Below are 19004 nucleotides of genomic sequence, written 5' to 3'. Positions count from 1 at the left end.
ACAGGCTCTGGACGCGCAGGCTCAGAGGCCATGGCTCACGGGTCTAGCTGCTCCGCGGTATGTGGGATCTTCCCAGACAGGGGCACGAACCCATGTCCCCTGCATCGGCAGGCGGACTCTCAACCACTGTGCCAGGGAAGTCCCTGAAAACAGGGAAGTCCCTGAAATATTTCAATATTTTAAGTTTTCATCTCTTTCATTCCAGAAATTCTATGTCTAGAAATTTATATATAGCTATATACATTTATAAAGAGGTTCACATTGCAGCCTTTCTGTAACAGAGGAAAAAACGAAAAAAACCCCGAACTGAAAACAACTAAAAGTCCATCAGTATTGCACTGGCCATGTAAATTATGTAATGTGACACAGCTATTAAACAGAAAAGAATGGATGTACGCACAAATTGGGAAAATCACTATCCAAGAGAGATTGTAGACTATGTATAGTATGCTGCTCTTCTATAAAATACAGGCTATCCATTACGTAGAAATACTTACATACAAGATGCAACAAGTGTGAACGTAAGCACCTGGGAAATATCTGAAAGAACCACACAAGAAACTGGGAGAGTGGAACAACTTTCCATGTCCTTTATCATGGGAATTCAGAAGGGTACACACACGAACTAATGGGCCTCTGCTGCCATCGTCCGCTTAAGGGGGGAATTGCAGGCGTCCGAGTCCTCTTTACTAATCAAGCGTCTGAGTCGGCCGGCGTGATGACGTCATCCCGAGGGGCGGTGGCGCATGCGCAGTAGAAGGAGGTCCGCGAGGTACGCGGGCTTCAACCTAGGCGCCTGTGGTTCGGTTCCTTGTGCTGACACTGGGGGCGCCGGGTTGACGACTTAGGCACTCTTGGTGTTGGGTGGGCGGCATGTTGAGGGTCACATGAGCCAGTGGCATCATGCCCGAGGGCGGTGGGGTCAGGTTCGCGGCTTTTCCGGACGTTCGTCGGCCAAGAGGAAAGAACGCACATCCCGGAAAGGTAATACACTTGGCCCCTGGGCGTTGCGGGTGGAGCTCAGAGGCCCTGGGCCTGGGCTTTGTCTTTTCTCTCTCCTGTCACTGTTGCCCCGCGCGCTGACCCGTCCGCGCTCTGCTAGAGGGTATTGGTCGTCTCCCGGCTCAGTTCACAGTAGCTGAAAGCGACGGTGTGTGATGTTCTGATTTCCCCCCATCGTTTTAAAAGGGAGGCTCTGGCCATTGCTCCTCGGGTAACATGCAGAGGGACTGCTTTTGAAGATGGGACTGTCAGTGTTGCGGACACTCCTTAATTACCAAAATAGAATTCCCTCAATTCCTCAAGCTGTGTTGTTTTGGCACAGAAAATGTGAGTAAGAGGAACTGGAAGTAAGTTTGAGTGAAAAAACGCGCCGGTACCGCCGAATTTTCCATCGAAACAGTTGATCTGTGTTGTCTCTAGGAATTATAAAGGGCGTACTGTTGCTTCCTAACCGGTGTCATTTGAGAGATCTACCTCTGTACGTTCAAATGATTCATTTGGAGACTTTGCTCGTGTGTGCAGTAAACCCTTTAATTCCCTAAGACCTTCCTTTCCTCCATGTCATACCCCATAAAGCCCGCTTCAGTTTATCTCCTGAATTTCTTTTGAATCTGTCAACTCTTCCTCAACATCTAATACTGAACTTGCCTGTCGGTTGCAATTAGGTCTTAACTAGCGTCCATATTTCTTGTTTCCTTCCAGTCCATTCTTCACACAAGAAACCTTAACAGCAAGTTGGAGCATTGCTCATAACCATCGCTCCAAAACATTGTTTTGAGAATAGAAAACCAACTGTTGGCCTTCAAGTCTCTGCGTGGTCTAGAATCCTCTCTGCTTCTCTAGCCCCATCTTGTGCCACTTTTGCCCTCACTTTCTATGCTTCAGACACACTGAATTAACCTTAGTTCTAACTCATCTTACAGAACTCAGTTCAGATACTAGTTTTCACTGTGAATCCTAGCATTAAGGAATTTTGTTATCAGGTTTTGTATGAGGACTAAAAATAAACTGGGAAGTGGAAGAATTGAGTTTAAACTATTTCAGTCAACACGCGTGTATTCATGATACCTTAGTAGTCAACACCGGGCTAGGTTTTATCAGGGATACAGAAGTTCTGGGCGTCTCTGGTTTTAGATATCCCTTATTTGTTGAGACCTTTGCATTGTTCAGTTGCCTTTTATCTGTTGTCAAGACGGGAAAACAGGAACAAGGGAAGTATAGGTTATTACTGGGGGGGGGGGTTGAATAAGTGGAGCAGCACAATGCAAAGCAGAAAGAGGAGAGAGACCTAGTATAGAGGGATATGATTTCCATTTTCAAGGCGCGTTCATCCTATGCAGGGAGACAGCCTAAGATAAAATTTGCCTAACAAACAATATATTATTAGGTGGAAAGAGTATCTCCCAGTGGGACAGCGGATGCCTGGGACTCGTTGCATTGCTTTCAAAGTTCCTTTAAAAAAGGTAAGTGAAAGTTAATACCGTATGCTTCCAGAAATCTGAATTCACCATATAGAGCCCTGGCTCTCAACCCTGTCGTAGTCCATTTTCCCTTTTTATAGCAAATACTTTTTAATACCTCCTTTAGTATCCAGAAATGGAATTCATAGATAAATACAGCCTACTTTTGTATTTAGTGTTAAAAAAAAACCCAATGGAATGCCCTAACTATAAATAAAGAAGAAAATACTTTATAAGAAAGTAATATGTACCTCAGTATGTAAATGTTTGGGGATGAATATACTAGAAATAAAGAAATAGTCAGGTACTTGTACCATGAATGCAATAAACTATGGACTTTGATTGATAATGACGTGTCAGTGTTGGTTCACGAATTCTAAGAAATGAAGCACACTGGTATGGCACGTCGATAATGGGGAAGGCTGTGTGGGGTGAAGGAGAGAGGGTATAAGTGGGAACTGTGTGCTTTTTACTCAGTTTTGCTGTGAATCTCAAAGTGCTCTAAAAGTAGTCTACTAATTTAAAAAGAAAAGTGTGTTGCTGGCACTTGAATAACCAAACAGATCAATGGAACAGAGTACATAAATAAGGCAAATACATAAAAGAATACTTAGCAGTGAAAGCCATCCTTCATATAGGTAGATATTCAAGAAGTGTTTATGTGTCTATTTACAGGCACTCTGCTTGGAGCTGGCGATACAGTGGTAGGCAAAATTGATGTGGTCCCTGCCTTCTGGGAGTTTACAGTCTGGTTAGGAGACCAACATGAAATAAACAAACATAGAAGTAAATGTCTAGAAGTGAGCTTATTTTCTTGTGTCTAATCTCTCTGGAAGAAAGGATTGTAATATCGCTTGTAAATTCCAGAGGAGGAAACTTTACTTTGAATCTCATATGTTAGCATCACAGGGTTTGAATAAATGGATAATATAATAAAGGATTTTAAACACATGTTCTTTCTTATTTTATTCTTTCTGACAGAGTTTTGAAGTGAATCTTGCTCCAGAATGCTTTTCCTGCTTGGATCTTTTTTAACAAACACCAAGAACAGAATGAAGAACTTGGGCTGATTATTGACTTAACATATACTCGCCGCTATTATAAGCCAGAGGTAAATGGAACCCGTAATTGAAAATGACCTTCTTTCTGATACTGTAATAATTCATAGTAATTCAGTACTTATCATCTTATGCTAAGGTGAATCCTGTTCTTCTTTCATGGGTTCAAAACAGGAAGCTAGTGGTTTCCTTAAATACACATTTCTAATTCCTGTTTCAAAATGAGATGAAAGATATGAATTGAACTATCGTATTTGGCAGTAGACTCTAGATATGCTTAAGAAATTCTATAAGCTTCCATGTTCTATGTTTTGAAAATGAAGTAAATTTTAGTAAGAATAGTAGTAGCCTGAAAGGAAAGAAAGGTATGTCCATTATGTCTTTAGCACTTATTTTCAGCAGTAGCCTGAGCATGTTTAAGCATCACAGTAAAAGACAATTGTTCTCTAAGTTTTATGCTTTCTTTTCCTAATACCTTCTGATACAGTACAGAAACCCATATATTCTCTTGGCCCATGTAGGACATACCAGTGCAAAGGAATTATCCTTCTTCTGACCTGTTCCATGGCCTTGGGAGACAGTAACACCTAATGTTTGTTAATATTTGTATAGCAGTTTGCCATTTAGAAAGTTGTTTCATATCCACTGACTTCGCTAATCTTCACAAGAATCCTTTGCTGTTGAAGTGGAAGTAGTACTGATATCTCCTACTGAGTGCTTACTCTGCACTAAGCTCAGAGGATAGACAACTACAGTTACTAATTTTACAGACGACGAAACTGACTCTCAGAAAAGGAAGAATTGAAATTTCAACTCAGTTATTCCTCTATTTTTATTGTGGTAAAATATACGTAAATCCTATTTATTTTAACCATTTATAAATATGCAGTTCAGTGGCATTAACTACAGTCACAGTGTTGTGTAACCATCACCACCGTGTATAACCAAAAGTTTTACATCATCCTCAACAAAAACTCTGTAACCATCAAACAGTAAGCACCCCGTTTTTCCTCCCACCAGCCCTTGGTAACCTCTATTCCATTTTCTGTCTCTATGAATTTGCCTGTTCTAGGTACCTCGTGTAAGTGGAATCTACAATATTTGTCCTTCTATGTCTGGCTTATTTCACTAAACCTAGTGTCTTCAAGGTTCATCCATCTTATAGCATGGAACAAAACGCCATTCCTTTTTTGGCGTAATAAATCCCACTGTGTGTATAATGTAGTTTGTTATTCATTGGTTGATTGACACTTGGGTTGTTGCCACCGTGTAATTATTGTGAATCAGCCTGCTATGATCATTGGTGTACAGATATTTGTTCAAATCCCTGCTTTCAGTTCTCTTAGATATGCAGTGTAGGTAGTAGCAGAGTTGTTGTATCATATGGTAGCTCTACGTTCAACCTTTGAGCCACTTCCAAACTGTTTTCTACAGGGTCATCTTGTTTTTAAACAATGATCACAAATTTTAAACATCTACAAAAGTATACAAAATACTGTGAATGTTCCTTGTATACCCATGAACTCATCCAGCTTTAATATTTACCAACTGATGGCTGTCACATTTTATCTATACCCCCACCTGTTTCACCCTATTCCATAGTATCTTGAAGCAGCTCCAAGACAACATGTAATTACACCTATACATTTTTGGTATGTATATTTAAAATATAGGACTTGTATTCCTTAATATCATTTTTAATATTACATACCCAGTGAGTGCTCAAATTTGCAGTTTTCTCCTAAATGTCATAAAAAGTTGTTTTTAAGAATTTTGAATTAGATCCAAATAAGGTCCTCACTTTGCCGTTGATTGTTAGGTCTCTGAGGTCTTAGTTAATCTATAGGTTCTCCCTCCATGTCTCTCTCACTTTTTTTTTCCTCCTTGAATTTTATCTTTAAAGAAACCAGGTAATTTGTCCCATCTAGATTTGTTGATTACATTCCATGTGTTGTTAACATAACCTTCCATCCTTTTATTTTCTGTAAATTGGTTGTTGATCAGAATGAAGCTTGCATGTTTTGTTCTGGCAAGACAGTTTCATAGGTGGTGATGTGTTCTTCCATGGAGACATATAATTGTCTCTTTCTGTGATATTAGCAGTCACAGATGATTCATACCTCCATCCATTAATTCAGTTGAGGCTTCAAAAACTGGTGAATTCTGTTGTTCTTTTTTCACTTATTAGCTGGGTATATTTCTATCAGGAGAAGATTCCGTTCATCAACTACTTGGTTGCCCAGTTGTAGAGGCATAATTCCCTCTTTTTTTTTTCCAGTACGCAGGCCTCTCACCGTGGTGGCCCCTCCCGTTGCGGAGCACAGGCTCCCGACGCGCAGGCTCAGAGGCCATGGCTCACGGGGTCTAGTCGTTCCGCGGCATGTGGGATCTTCCCGGACCGGGGCACGAACCCGTGTCCCCTGCATCAGCAGGTGGACTCTCAACCACTGCACCACCAGGGAAGCCCTCTTCTTTTATTTAGCAGTTTTCAAAGTAATGAGTTGATTTACAAATATCCTCCAGTGGTGACCAATCTTTTTAAATGTATTTATTCATATCACCGTGGACTCCATTACAGTTATTATTCTGAATGAGGCCCTGTTTTTGGCTAGTTGGAGCTTCTCAGTGACTCCTGAGTCCTTTTGATATGACATCAGTTGTTTCTAGACTTTTTCAGTGGTCAGAGCTGGGAGATATGTATGTTTGTTATTAATATAAAATATGTCATAGGTACATACTGCTACTTTCCATTTAAATTCAGAACTACAGAATTTTCACTTATCCTTTTCTGTCTTCTATTGATAGTCTACTGTCTCCCACCCCGAGAATACCAGTTCTCAACAATGCCTGAAATTTGCTCTATTTCCTATTTCGAATCCAAGTTCTTCTGACTCTATTCTACTATTCTACTTTAATCACAGCCGCTTTGTGGCCCTTGAAATATAAGATAGAACATAAATGTAGGTGGAACTGTTTATATCTTTTTGAGTTACATGTGCATTCATTCACATAGATTTGCTTTTCCTTTTGCATGCCTAGTAACTGTCCATTCTGCAGTTTTAATGAAAATCAAGTGATACTTACTGGTTAAAGCAGCTTTGGAAAAAATGGCTCTCATCAGAATGACTGACATATTAAGTTTAATGTACTCTCTTGGTTTATATTCTGCCTTCTCTAATTAAATTTTTATTCTTTCCTGACAAATGAAGTAATACATATTTTCATGGTTTTGCCTTATAGGACTTACCAGAAACTATTCGTTATTTAAGAATTTGTACAATTGGGCTTCAGGTGCCAGATGATGACACTATTTTTAAATTCCCATGTGCTGTTAATGGGTTTTTGAAAGAAAATAAAGATAATGGTGAGTTGTTTCTGTTTTTTTTTCCTTTACCTGAACTTTGGTATGCATTTTGAGTGGGGTTGGGGATTTTTAACATTTTTAATAGTTCTGACATTAGGCCTGTTGTGTTTGGTAACATTAAGGTGGAAATGTCTGAAGGTGCTGATAGGGTATGGTGTTTTTCCTGTTTATGGTCACAAACAACTTAGTTTAGTTTGGAAGGTGATTTGTGTGAGAAGTATGAACTGAAGTAGCTTACTTACTCTTTTTAAAAAATTTGAATGGAAAATACATAAAAAGATAAAAATGTTCTTTTGTCTTATTTATTGGTTGAGATGTGGAAGAAAAGGTTAAGCCTCTCAGGTTCTTAGCGTATATAAAAGAGAAAAGAAAAAGCAAAGGTTCGGCGTGGGACACATCCCTAGAAGCAAAACAAAAGAGAGTGGACCAGAAGAGTGGCTTCGTTATCATATGTGTTTAAGATATTTTTGCTGCTTTTACCCTTTGGGTGCAAGTGAGGGAGAACACTGCCACCTCTTGTACGTATCTTCAGACAGGAAGAGCTTAGAAGGCTGGTGTTTTCTTGTTTCTGCTTTAAGATCTACTCTGTTGTTAGTAGGTCTTAATAGCGTCTGAATTGTAAGGATCCGCCTGCCTTTTTCTAGCATCTAACTGTCAGAAGGAACATGGTATTGGCTGTGTTTTCAGACTGAGGAACCTTTCGTCTGTGGAACACCAGTGACCCACAGGAGAAGGTGTTCATCTTGTCCTCTTTCTAAATTTAGCCTGAGGAGTGTGCACTTTATTAAATAAACCTGACAGAGAGTAAATATTCCGTGTATATATAAAATGATGCACATATATACATAAAACAGGGAGTAGGGGAGAAGGAATAGAGACGGAGGTGGGAAGATAGGGGATAGGAGTTGAGAGAGAGAAGGAGACACTGGAATTTCAAGATAAATTTTCATTCTGTAACCTGGTTGCTTAATGCAGGTACTAGCTCTTAAACATCTTTAGACCTATACACAGATCTTCCCTGTACTTTAGCTTTAAAACTTGAGAGGCTTGTCCTTGCCTGTGATAAGCAGGGTGTCAAGAAAGGAGGCAAATTATCTGATTTGTGTAAACTGTAGTCACAGAAATGTTACCCCTTAGGATGTTAGGGTACAGCTGCTGGACTTCTTACTTCCTCCAGGCTCCTTTGTGTGTGTTCTGTCTGTTCCACGTGGGCTAGAAGATCCTTACGAGTGCCTGAGAACACGTTTGTAAACCTTGATTGTTCACATGTTATACCAAGTGTAGTCCATTGCATATGCTGACTCGTGTGTGGGTCTTCTGCATGCAGTGGGCTAACTTCACCATGCTCTCTGCCATTGCAGTCTCAGGACCTTAGTTATGATCCGTTGGTGGTTTCCTCTGCTCTAAGCCCCTCCCACAGATGCCAGCCTCACTGATAATGAGGAGGAGACTCTACTATCCACTCCCTAGAATTGGTAGAGACTCAGAAAATAAATTGTTTTAGTAAACACCGAGAGCCTTATAGGTTTGTTGTTAGGGCACGTGGATACAGAGGTGACTAGAAGTCTTTGTTCAGTAGCAACTTGCAGTTATCTACAAAGGTAAACATGTAGTGACTATAAATGGGTTACTTATCATAAAAGAATCAAGTGCAGCAGGAAACTAGAGGAAAAATCGAGGAAGGCCTTACCGAGGAGACATCATTTGAGCTGGGTTTGGGGGAAGAGGATTTTGCCGGAATGAGGAAAGGACAACCCAGGTATTGGGAACAGGTACAGAAGGCACAGGGCTTGAACGTGTGCTCTGGAGGGGCAGCCTCTGGTTTGACTAGAGGGTAGTGTGAAAGGGCAAAGAATTCATACATTCATTTTCAGCAAATATTTGTATAACACCTTCTAAGTTGAAGGCACTGTTCTAGGAAGTAGGAAAGTAGGAAAAGAACAAAGTTCTTTCCCTTACGTACTTTATGTTCTAGTGGGGGAGAGAGATAAATAAATAAGTAAATATATGGAGTGTCAAGTGGTGCTAAATTCATTGGAAAATAACAAAACGGGAGGAAGAGTTGAGGGCATGTGGTAGGTGATCAGGGACACCTGTTTTATAGACAGACTTATTGGTGTCCACTGTACCCATGGTTTAAACAGGACTGGCTACCTCATCTGCAGGTGAGTTGCCAACCCCAAGAGGCAGACCATGTTTAAATTGTTCTGTTTCCAATAGAAATGTAAGCTAACGTAAGCTGAATGCAAAAAATAGAGTCAGAGAAATGTATGAAGTGGAAGGCAATTTTGCGCCCTACTCAGAGGTGACCACCAGTAATAATTTAGCACATATTTTTTCAGATTTAAAAATGCAGATGTAAGCATATACGATATTCCCTTGGTATCTGCAGGAGGATTGGTTTTAGGACTCCCCATGGATACCAAAATCCTCGGATGCTCACCTCCCGTATGTAAAATGGTGTAGTATAATTGGCCTTCCATATCTGCAGGATATGGAACCGTTGGATATACAGAACTGACTGTACATGTGATTGAATGGTATAGTATTCAGACATTTTGGTTTATAATTTAATATATGGTGGACATCTTCCTAGGAAAATATTTGGAGACATCATTCTTTCTTATTTAATTATTAATTTTCCCTCCAAATTTGCTTTATGTAGTTGGATATAAATTAATGAACAGTTAAATGTCAAATCTTTAAGTGCTTATGACATACTAAATTCTTGTATAATGAACTTATGAAGAACCCTTCAAGAGACTTGTGTTTTGTATGTAAGAAAGTGTTAAGAGTCAAATATTCAACTCAATATAAAATAATAAGAAACACTTCTGATTAGTTAGGTTGAGATTGCTTCTCCGTGTAGTAATGAATGATTTTTTTAGCTGTAGTATCACTGAGCTGAACAAATATGTCACCTTCAAGTACATAAGGAAAAATACACACATGCTAAATGGGTAAAACATTACAACTCCATCTTTCCTAGACCATCTCTACTTCTAACACTTCAGAAGCTTAGAGATACAGAGTGTTCTTACCTTAATTGCAAGAAAAATATAAAGGAGAAATTCCTTCTTTTTTGAGGTCACAACTGTGAAGTCGTGATTATACAAATTCTGCGTTTGTGTGCAAAACATGAAACACATTTATCTTCATTCTCCCTGCTTAGAATTGTCAGTCACCTAGTAGGACTTTCCTTCCAAGAAACAGAGACTGAGATGTGTTGTATATGACTTCAGTAAGCTCAGCACTACAATAAGAAGACATGCAGTATCCTTTTGCTGTGGTTCAAGACAGCAGGGAAGGAGGTCACAGGAAAGAATAAGTCAAAATTGTTACAACTGAGAAACTTTTCTCAGTTTAACCATGGTGCCTCTTTCATTTTTACATAAGCATGGTGGCATAATTCAAGCTCAATAAATCAGAATTCTTAATGTTGAAAATTTACCTTGACTTTTAATTATCACCATATTAACAACCAAAATGATTAGATGAAACACATAAGAAAGGGTAATGTTAAACCCGTTTACCAGAGTTAGTTTCTGGACACAGTAACTCATTTTTTCATGAGAAGAGGGACAATGAATCTCGGTTTGCTTACAAGCTAGGAGATCACTTTGAATTCTGCCTTTCTTAACTGCCAGTAGATATCGCACTTGTAACAGGTTATAAATAAACTGGTTTTCAAGCACAGAGCCAGCCCCAACAGTAAGAGTACACTATTTAAGAAGACCTAAGGCAATGAATTCCATTTCCAATGGAAAAAAAGAATCATATGGTCTTGGACAAACAATTCTGAATGGTTTGCTTTAACAGTTCCTTAGTAGTTCTTCCTTGCTCATAGAACTTTATGATTTTTTGAGGAGTGAAGCATTCAGCTTTAGTGGATAAATCCTTGTTAGGCTGAGACAATCATTATCCTATCCCTCTTTGCCATGAATTGTCTTATGAATGGTGATATCAATCTGTTTTGGCAAATGAGTAATTAGGGGAAGGCTGTTATTGTGCTTATGAGAATGATATTTTTCTCTGAAAAAAGATAAATAATATGCATTTGGAAAATGAGTATTCAGACTCTTTTTCTGCTCCCTCCTTGTTTTGTGAGAATATGATTCTTGGTTTTACAGCAGCCATCTTGTGACCCTGAGATGATCATATGCCAATAATGGCAAATGGTAGATTAGAAAGAACCAGCAAAGACAGAAAACAGCAACCTCAATAGTAACAACAATCACAGCCAAAGAACAATGGGACCTTAACTTGTGGAGTTCCTATAAAGTAAAAAATAAATGCTCTATGTTTATTCTAAAAAAAAGAACTATGCAAACAAGCTTAAAACTAGTTTTTTTGTGCCAGTGTTATAAAATGTAGCTTTAAATAAAACCTTGACCCAAATGCCAGTAACTTCAGAAAAGAATTTGGGTAGGGGGAAGAAGAAAGTTATCTCACTTAGGAAAAACAACCACTATCTTTATCCTAATCTTCCACACACGAGTGAAACATATGTAGCTGCTGTAACACTTTACACAATTCCTATGTACTGGAGCAATAACAAGATCTAAATACAATTATATTTTTAAACACTGGGTGAAGACTTTACATAAAAATAGCATCCTACTTTTCACCCTAAATTTCTAAAAGATCACATACTTTTCCCCAACATCTGCAGCTGTTCAGGAGTTTTTAGGACAGTTTCATGCATGATCTTAATTCCCAGTCCCTGGCTCTTTGGGCTCAACGACAAAAGATCAAAACCACCAAAAATGATGGTTCACTTGAAGTCGGGTGAGAGACACTGGCTCACTTAGTCTCGTAGGACAGAAGCAGTGCTGCATCAACTGTCTCCATGCAGGAGGGGCATGTGAAGGCTCTCATCAGCCAGTCGCCTGTACAGCCCAGGTGATCTGCATACACAGCAGTAATCAAATTGGGTTTGCATAAACAAAGTCCATCATACAGATCCCACACTCCCAGATCTTTAAAAAAAATATTTGTTTTATTTAATTCATTAATTTATTGGTTTGCACCGTGTCTTACTTGCAGCCGGTGGGCTCCTTAGTTGTGGCATGCAAACTCTTAGTTGCGGCATGCCTGTGGGATCTAGTTCCCTGACCAGGGAATGAACCCGGGCCCCCTGCTTGGGAGTGTGGAGTCTTTACCCACTGCACCACCAGGGAAGTCCCCCGGATCCTTTCTTCTGATCCATTTCTTCCAGGGTCATAAACTCCTTCAGGCTGATGCTGTTTGAGGCCTATTCTTTGAGCTATCCTAATTTGTTCCTCTCAGCTGAGTGGCTGGGCATGTCTGGCTAGGTGTTGGATGATAGACCCAAACTGGAACTTGATCCAGATGTGGCAGCAGCGGCTCCTGATCCAGCTCCGTCCCCTTGCCAAAGCTAGCCCAGTCAGACTGAGACTTGTGAGGCATGGAGATGTGATCCGAAGTGGGGGAATTAAGGCAGTTCCCCATCTTCCGGGGCTTGAGTGTGTGATCTGTTGTGTGCTGTTTTGACAGTCTTCCAACCTCATTCTTTTTTAAAAATAATTAATTAACTAATTAATTTTATTTATTTATTTTTGAATTTTTAAAACTTATTTATTTTTTATACAGCAGGTTCTTTTTTTTGCGGTATGCGGGCCTCTCACTGTTGTGGCCTGTCCCGTTGCAGAGCACAGGCTCCAGACGCGCACGCTCAGCGGCCATTGCTCACGGGCCCAGCTGCTCCACGGCATGCGGGATCTTCCCGGACCGGGGCACGAACCCGTGTCCTCTGCATCGGCAGGCGGATTCTCAACCACTGCGCCACCGGAGAAGCCCCAGGTTCTTATTAGTTATCTATTTTATACATATTAGTGTATATATGTCAATCCCAATCTTCCATTTCATCTCACCACCACCGACCCCCTTCCTGCCCCACTTTCCCCCCTTGGTGTCCATACGTTTGTTCTCTACATCTGTGTCTCTTTTCTGCCTTGCAAACCTGTTCACCTGTACCATTTTTCTAGATTCCACATATATGCATTAATATACAATATTTGTTTTTCTCTTTCTGACTTACTTCACTCTGTATGACAATCTCTTGGTCCATCCACGTCTCTACAAATGACCCAATTTCGTTCATTTTTTTTGTGTGCTATGCGGGCCTCTCACTGTTGTGGCCTGTCCCGTTGCGGAGCACAGGCTTCGGACGCACAGACTCAGCGGCCATGGCTCACAGGCCCAGCCGCTCTGTGCATCAGGGATCCTCCCAGACTGGGGCACGAACCCGTGTCCCCTGCATCGGCAGGTGGATTCTCAACCACTGCGCCACCAGGGAAGCCCCAATTTCGTTCTTTTTTTATCGCTGAGTAATATTCCATTGTGTATATGTACCACATCTTCTTTGTCCTTTCATCTGTCGATGGGCATTTAGGTTGCTTCCATGACCTAGCTATTGTGAATAGTGCTGCAGTGAACATTGGGGTGCATATGTCTTTTTGAATTATGGTTTTCTCTGGGTATATGCCCAGTAGTGGGATTGCTGGATCATATGGTAATTCTATTTTTAGTTTTTAAGTAACCTCCATACTGTTCTCCATAGTGGCTGTATCAGTTTACATTCCCACCAGCAGTGCAAGAGGGTTCCCTTTCCTCACACCCTCTCCAACATTTGTTGTTTGTAGATTTTCTGATGATGCCCATTCTAACCGGTGTGAGGTGATACCTTGTTGTAGTTTTGATTTGCATTACTTTAATAATGAGTGATGTTGAGCAGCTTTTCATGTGCCTCTTGGCCATCTGTACGTCTTCTTTGGAGAAATGTCTATTTAGGTCTTCTGCCCATTTTTTGATTGGGTTGTTTGTTTTTTTAATAGTGAGCTGCCTGACCTATTTATATATTTGGGAGATTAATCCTTTGTTGATTCATTTGCAAATATTTTCTCCTATTCTGAGGGTTGTCTTTTGGTCTTGTTTATAGTTTCCTTTGCTGTGCAAAAGCTTTTAAGTTTCATTAGGTCTCATTTGTTTATTTTTTTAAGGCTGCATTGTTCCTTTGCTTATTGATGAACATATAAAAGTCAGAAGTTTTTGGTGTTATAAAACGTCCAAGTAATGAATATTCCTGTGTGAACATCTTTGAATATATATGCTTTGTCTCAGTTAACTTCACTCAGAATTGGACTTCTGCATCAAAGTGTTTATGCCCTTATGCTTTTTGTGGATGTTGCTACACTGTACCAATTTATGGTTGTTCATGCAGGAAATACTTATTGAGCATCTGTTATGTTAAGCACTGTGCTGGGTGCTAGCAAAACGACTTGTGAAATTTTGTGAGTGAAGAGACTTGATCTGCCCTTTGTGAATTCTAACAGTGCAGAGAGGGAATAGATAGTCAAGAATCATACTCTGCATGTCGAATTACAACTCTGACAAGTGCCAAGGAGAGGGACATGCTACCATGAGAGCATATTTTAGGGACCATTTGATCTCAACATGGAGTTTAGAGAAGGTTTATTCAGGGATGTTTCAGCTGATATCTGAAGGATGAGTCGGTATTAACCAGATAGGGATGTTGGGGAGAGATTTCTGAGCATAAGGAATAGCACAAGACCCTATAAGAGGAAAGCATATGGTGTGTGGGAGGAACTGGCCGGGAAGGTGGGGCTGTTGGGGGAGCATGTCATGATGATGGAGCTGCAAGTGTGGGTAGGAGCTCGATCGTGCAGGCTTATGTTTAAGGTTTCAGACTTTAAGAGGAATAGAAAACCATTGAACTTTCTTGTGGAAGGTGAGTGTGTGGAACATACCCAATTGCACTTTCAACCTGTCGTTTTGCTACCGAATGGAGAATACACTGCGGGGAGAAAGAGTGGAAGCGAGGAAACAAGTTAGGAGACTTTTGTAGAAATTGGGCATAATGGTGGCTTGGAGCAGGGTGTGGTGGTCATTTTGGTGGAAAGATGTGGACAGATGCTAGAAGTATGTAGGCAGTATCACTGTTAGCACTGGTGGTGGGTTGACGGTGAGGGTGAGGGAGAAATAGCTGTCAGTGACGGTGATTCCTAAGCTTCTGGCTCCTATGGTTGGTTAGCTAGGGTTTTTTAGATAGGATGTTAATCTTGATCCTAATTTGTCTTTTGTTATTTGTTGGTTCGTGATGAATACTCTGTCATATTAAGTCTCCTGTTTTGAGTGTACAAAGCATTTTGACTGAAACTGACTGTTGTATGTTATCAGATAACTTTTTAACATCTGCCAGTTTGGTCCTGTATTTTATTCTCTTTCATTTATTAATTAAATTGTTGTATTAATGTAAATAATTATATTAATAGATTGTCTAAAGTTGCATTATCCTTGCATCCTTGGAATAAAGCCTTTTTGTAGTCATGGTATATATCATTGTTTAATAATTATTGATTAGATGTGCTGATATTTTCTTAGGATTTTTATATCTATATTTGTAAAGCGAAATTGGACCATTTTTGCAAAAACTTGATTTTCTTTTCTTTTTATTTACAAATGGCTTGAATTTTGTTGTTTTGTAGGTATTTGATTGATGTAGAAGGCATGTGGCCAGATGATGCAATTGAATGTAAGTATCAGGGTTGTCACTACTTTTCCCTTTTTATAAAATATGAAGGTAGAAGTGTAGGGGAATTTCTCAAATTTTGGAAAAAGAGAAAAGTTTGTAATTCATTTGTCCTGACATAGCATAACCTTTTACCAAAAGTTGATAAAGGAATGTATCTGGAAATAGCGAGATATAACAGCCTGAATAATTAGTCAGTGGACTTCAGCTTTTTTTCTTTTTTAAATTTTTAAAATTAATTTACTGAGTTTTGATATTATATCCACTGCACCACCAAGGAAGTCCCTTTTTCTTTCTTCCTTCCTTCCTTCTTTTCTTTCAAGCTCCAAGTCATTTAAAATACATGACTTCTTACTAAAAATCTCCAGTTCATATGACCAAGGGATTTATAACTTCTCCTTTAAAAGATTTATTCCTGGGACTTCCCTGGTAGTCCAGTGCTTCAGACTCTGCACTTCCAGTGCAGCAGGCGTGGGTTCAATCCCTAGTTGGGGAGCTAAGATCCCACATGCTGTGCAGCCAAAGAATTTTTTTTAAAAAGTTATATTCCTGTATTATTGAATTTAGTGGTTTAGGTTTTGTTTGAACATTTAGAAGATTTCAATTTATTTACCAGGAACAAACAAAACATCATGTAAAATAGTTTTCCAGAAAGTATTTCCATCATTCTCTTCTTCCCTTTCTCGTGCAGACTGGTGTTTTATCCTGACAAGCTCTGCGTCATTCCATAAGAAAGCTGCTCTTCTTTTGGTTTCACAAGAGATGGTGAACAATGGTAAAATATCCAGTTTACCTAAGTTTCTAGAGTACACTTCAGGGAGCAAATGATGGGGTGGGATGTTGGGGCAGAGTGAGAGCTACAGATTCTGGTGAGACTGAGAGTCAGTCACAAAAATTACTGGGCTGTGGTGAAGGGAGAACAAATATAAATCAAGTTCCTGCTGGTGGACAGGAAGCCACAGTGAAGAAGAATGGTGTGTAGCTGGGCTGTGTAATTGGGCCCATAAGTGCTGTGTCTTCTGATGGTAATTATGAACAGAAACCAAATAATAATTACTGCTAACATGTAGGTGACCAATCCTTGAGAGCTGAGGCAGAGAGAAGGAGAGATGGCATTATACCTTGTCTCTGGTTCATTGAGTTTCCCAGGCTGATTTGTGACCAATCTTGGGTGAAATCATAACTACATCATTTTTGCTAAGGTGATCAGCTTTCGTGGGGTCCTTTCTCTGCACTCTGTCCAATGATAAAGCCCACTGGTTTGTGCCTCCTGGAAAACAGTTATTCCAAAACAGTATAACTGAAGCATTGATGGAACAGCCGTGAAGAACGTGTTTCCACATGGCCTCACACCTGCGTTTCAAAGTGCTTTAAAACTTTTTTCATCCAAAAATCAATAACAGGAAAGGATTGGGATCAAATCCCGTACAGACGTAGTGAAAGAAAAAAGAGAATAAGGAGCAGAATAGCATCTCTTCAGACAATAAAATCAAGTTGGAAAAGACAGGTCCACAAACCAGATCAAAACTGTAACCTGTTATTTCACAGTGGGCTTTTAAAAGATGTTAGGAAAAAGAATGCAAAAGTTGAAAGAACATGGATTGAGGAGGGAATGGGAAGTTATTGTTTAATGGCTATAGAGTCTCTGTTGGGGATGGTGAAAAAGTTCTGGAAATGCTAAATGCTGATAAATACAACCTATGGGTGTTTGGTTTTAGTTGATCTTCTTCCATGTAAGGGTTTGGAGAGATTCAGAGACTATGCGGCTGCCTCCATCTTTCTGAGGTCCTGCTCAATCTTTTTTGACATAATTATTTTGAATTTGGAGAGTGGTGATGTTTGCACAGCACTGTGAATGTATTTAATGGCACTGAATTGTATACTTGAAAATGGTTGAAATACTACATTTTGTTTTATGTGTATTTTACCATAATAAAAAAAGATGAAAGAACAGCATAAACCAGAATTAGGTGAGATGATAGAACTCAGGACAGAATTCAAAGTAAAAGAAAAATAATTCAGAAATGAAGACTACATTTATAATAATACATAGTGGGTACTTCCCGGGTTGTCCAGTGGTTAAAAATCTGTCTTCCAGTGTAGGGAATACATGTTGGATCCCCGGTTGGGAAACTGACATCCCACATGCTGCAGGGCAAGTAAGCCTGCACGCCGCAACTACTGAGCCCACGTGCTCTGGAGCCCACGCGCCACAACTAGAGAGCCCACGAGGCACAGGGAAGACCCCATGCACTGCAACGAAGAGCCTGCGTGCTGCACCTAATACCTGACAACACAAAAACTAAACAAATAAATTAATTAAATAAATTAAATAAAATAATACGAGTGAATGAACATAATGGATAATGCCTTAAGAGAAACAAACAAGAAAAGGAAAAAAAAATTTAATCAAAAAGAAGATAAAAAGAATTTTATAGAAATGGCAAACATAAAACAGGCAAAAATAGGACAGCTCTGAAAAGAGTAATATAAATAGGTGTAAGAATCTATTATACCATAAAAGTGACATTTAAAATCAGTGGGACAGATTAGTCAATCAATTGTGATACATACATGTTGGGGTATAAATATTTCTCTGGAAGGATCCACAGCATGACAAAAGCAGATGTCTCTGAGGAGGGAAACGTGTGGCTGGGGAAAGTGGGAAAAAGGGTGACTTTTCATTGAATTGTCTTGTGTATGTACCTTTTCTAATGTTCTGTCATGTGAATCTGTTACCTCTGAAGTTCGCTGAGTTCAAACCCCAGTTCCCCAAATTGCTAGCTCTTAATCCTGGGCAAACTCTTCACACTCTCCAAGCCTCTTTATCTGTGAAATAAGGTCAGTAACTTAGCCTGGTGCTGCCTGGCACAGAATAAACTCTCAATAAATGGAGTTTATTAGTGAAAAAACCCCAAATGCCCATCAGTGCAGGAATGGATTTTTTAAATGGGGTGTATATGTGAAATATACAGTCATGAAAAGGAATGAAGTACTGACACGTGCTACGACATGGACGAACTTGAAAACATTATGTTAAGGGAAAGAAGCCAAACACAGTGGTCATATGTGTATTATTTCATGAAATGTCCAGAAAAGCCAAAACCGTAGTGACAGAAAGCAAATGAATGGTTGCAGGGACTGAAGGAGGATGGGATTAAGAGGGCCTTCTGATGGTTACGGGGGCTTGTTTTTCCGGTGATGAAAACGTGATGGGTTAGATGACGCTGATGGTTGCATAGGCTTGTGAATGTACGAACTGACACTGAATTTGCAGTTTCAGAAGGTGAATTTTATGGCATGTGAATGACATCTCAGAAAAATAATTTTGAAAATGAAAATTGCCAGATTTCCCATAGTCACTATCCACTGTCTCCATCTCTCCCTTCTCCCCACTGCATTCCTTTTGACGCCCACCCCTGCCACTCTCTCCCACCCTCACTCCCTCGAGCTGCCCCACGAGGCCTCCCAGGGAGCCCCTGAAGCGCTGGGTGCCTGCGTCCTGTGGCTGTTGGAGCGGCTGCCCAGTGTGTGTGCCCCCACCACTC

At 39.9% G+C, this 19004-nt stretch overlaps 2 pseudogenes; one reads left to right on the top strand and one right to left on the bottom strand.

Moving 5' to 3' along the window:
* Nucleotides 1-748: 748 nt before the first annotated feature.
* On the top strand, nucleotides 749-17938 carry LOC131755772 (RNA/RNP complex-1-interacting phosphatase-like; annotated as a pseudogene).
* On the bottom strand, nucleotides 11688-12356 carry LOC136794032 (RING finger protein 11 pseudogene; annotated as a pseudogene).
* Nucleotides 17939-19004: the final 1066 nt, after the last annotated feature.

Source organism: Kogia breviceps, chromosome 4, assembly GCF_026419965.1.
Source record: "Kogia breviceps isolate mKogBre1 chromosome 4, mKogBre1 haplotype 1, whole genome shotgun sequence".
Taxonomy (NCBI): Eukaryota; Metazoa; Chordata; class Mammalia; order Artiodactyla; family Physeteridae; genus Kogia; species Kogia breviceps.
This window is presented reverse-complemented; position numbering and strand designations above follow the sequence as displayed.